The sequence below is a fragment of the Macrobrachium rosenbergii genome, chromosome 9 (genome assembly GCF_040412425.1).
Source record: "Macrobrachium rosenbergii isolate ZJJX-2024 chromosome 9, ASM4041242v1, whole genome shotgun sequence".
NCBI classification, from domain to species: domain Eukaryota; kingdom Metazoa; phylum Arthropoda; class Malacostraca; order Decapoda; family Palaemonidae; genus Macrobrachium; species Macrobrachium rosenbergii.
In genome coordinates this window covers 8612662-8614874 of record NC_089749.1, presented here as the reverse complement: position 1 = coordinate 8614874, position 2213 = coordinate 8612662, and positions in this window count along the sequence as shown.

Genomic DNA, 2213 nt, shown 5'->3' with positions numbered 1-2213 from the left:
CCACCTCTTTGTCTGTGAAAAGGCCCAGAATAGAACGACTTGACTTACAGCGATTCCCAGCGAATCACGGCGGCGAATTTTAATGACCTCAACTAGAGAAACTAATATTGGACCGAAAACAACTTTGGCCCGTATGTAAATCTCGCGGGAGTTATGAAAAACTATTATGACCAAGTTTTAATTAGTTTGGGGCGGTTTTCAAGTTTTTTTTCCCCCCTCTCGGCTCTACGATAGAGTTACATTCAAAGATTTGTGTCGGGGTTTAAGGCTCGTCAGGGGTTAAATGCGATTTGATGGGATTGCTTAGAGAGTCGAAAGGAATAGTCAGTCGTCAGTTATGAGCGTGAGGTGCACTGTAAGCATTTCTTCAGGTTGCTCTCTGCAGCGTGCTTTCGGCCCCTTAAACTAGCTGCAATGCCTTTCGTTCCTTTTACTGTACCTCCTTTCATATTCTCTGTCTTCCATCTTACTTCCCAAACAATTGATTCATAGTGCAACTGCTTTCGAGGTTTTCCTCCCGTTACACCTTTCAAACCTTTTCACTGTCAATTTCCGTTTCAGCGCTGAATGACCTCATAGTCCCCTGCGCTTGGCCTCTGTCCTAAATTTTATGTTCCAGTCCAGTTGACGGGAATAGTGATACGTAGGTGTATATTCATGTGAAGATACACACGGTTCTACACACGTCACTGTGTATCATTATTTATTTGTATATGTAGAAAATATACTTTGTATGTATTATTATTTGCTTGCATTTCTTTGTATGTATAATTTTTTGCTTGTTTTTAGGAAAACAGTCATGTATCACGTTTTGCTTACATAAAGGAAATACATTTCTGTATGTATATCATTTTGCCTCATTTAGCACTTCTTTATTTATATCATTATTTGCTTTCTGTAGAAGTACACTTCTTTATATCATCATTATTTGCTTTCATGTAGAAAGTACACTTCTTTATATATATCATCGTTTGTTTTCATATGTGAAAGTATACTTCTTTATTTATATCATTATTGCCTTCATTTAGAAAGTACACTTCTTTATTTATATTATTATTTGCTTTCATGTAGAAAGTATACTTTATATATATCATTATTTATAGTACACTTTTATTTATATCATTGTTTGCTTTCATGTAGAAAGTACACTTCTTTATTTGTATCATTATTTGCCTTCATTTAGAAAGTACACTTCTTTATTTATATTATTATTTGCTTTCATGTAGAAAGTACACTTCTTTATATATATCATTGTTTGCTTTCATGTAGAAAGTACACTTCTTTATTTATATCATTATTTGCCTTCATTTAGAAAGTACACTTCTTTATATATATCATTTTTGCTTTCATGTAGAAAGTACACTTCTTTATATATCATTGTTGGCTTTCATGTAAGTATTTATTTATATCATTATTTGCCTTCATTTAGAAAGTACACTTCTTTATTTATATCATTATTTGCTTTCATGTAGAAAGTACACTTCTTTTTTTTATATAATTCTTTGCTTTCGTTTAGAAATATACTTCTTTATTATATCATTATTTGCCTTCATTTAGAAAGTACACTTCTTTACAGATCATCGATTTCTTTTATGCAGAAAAAACTCACGTATGATTAATCAGTATTTTCAATCTATAAAAAAACCACTCAAGACATTTTTCATTCTTATCATTTCAATCTCACACCTTTCCCTGCCGCCAGATTAAAAAAAAAATTTAAAAAGATAGACAAAAAAAAAACTTCCGTAACAAAACACTGATCTTTTTTTCGTGTGTGTTTTTAAAATTACGATAAAAAAGAGACAAGTTATTTTTTATATATATATATTTTTTTCGTCATCCATGAAACTTGAGAAAACTCGGGGGCGCGGGACAAAGCGCCTCATTAAATGGTGGCTGCATACTGATTGAAATATTTCGGCAGGGGTTTTGGTGCTGAGAGGGCCAAGTCAAACACAAAACTTGATAAAATATGGAGCAATTGAGGGTGAAATTATGCTTTGCCGTCTGATTTTCTAAATACTTTTCGGATAGAGTCAATATTGTCTCTGCAGATTTCGGGCCTGGGCGGAGGGACGGGACTTGGGTGATTCCGGGCGAAAAGAAGAATTGTTCGGCTGCCGGAGTTTTGTAAGTTTGGTTTTAAAGTTAATAAACCCGCAAATCAAACTCCTCTCGGCGTGATGTGGGTTTTCGACGAGTTTTATCGCCGC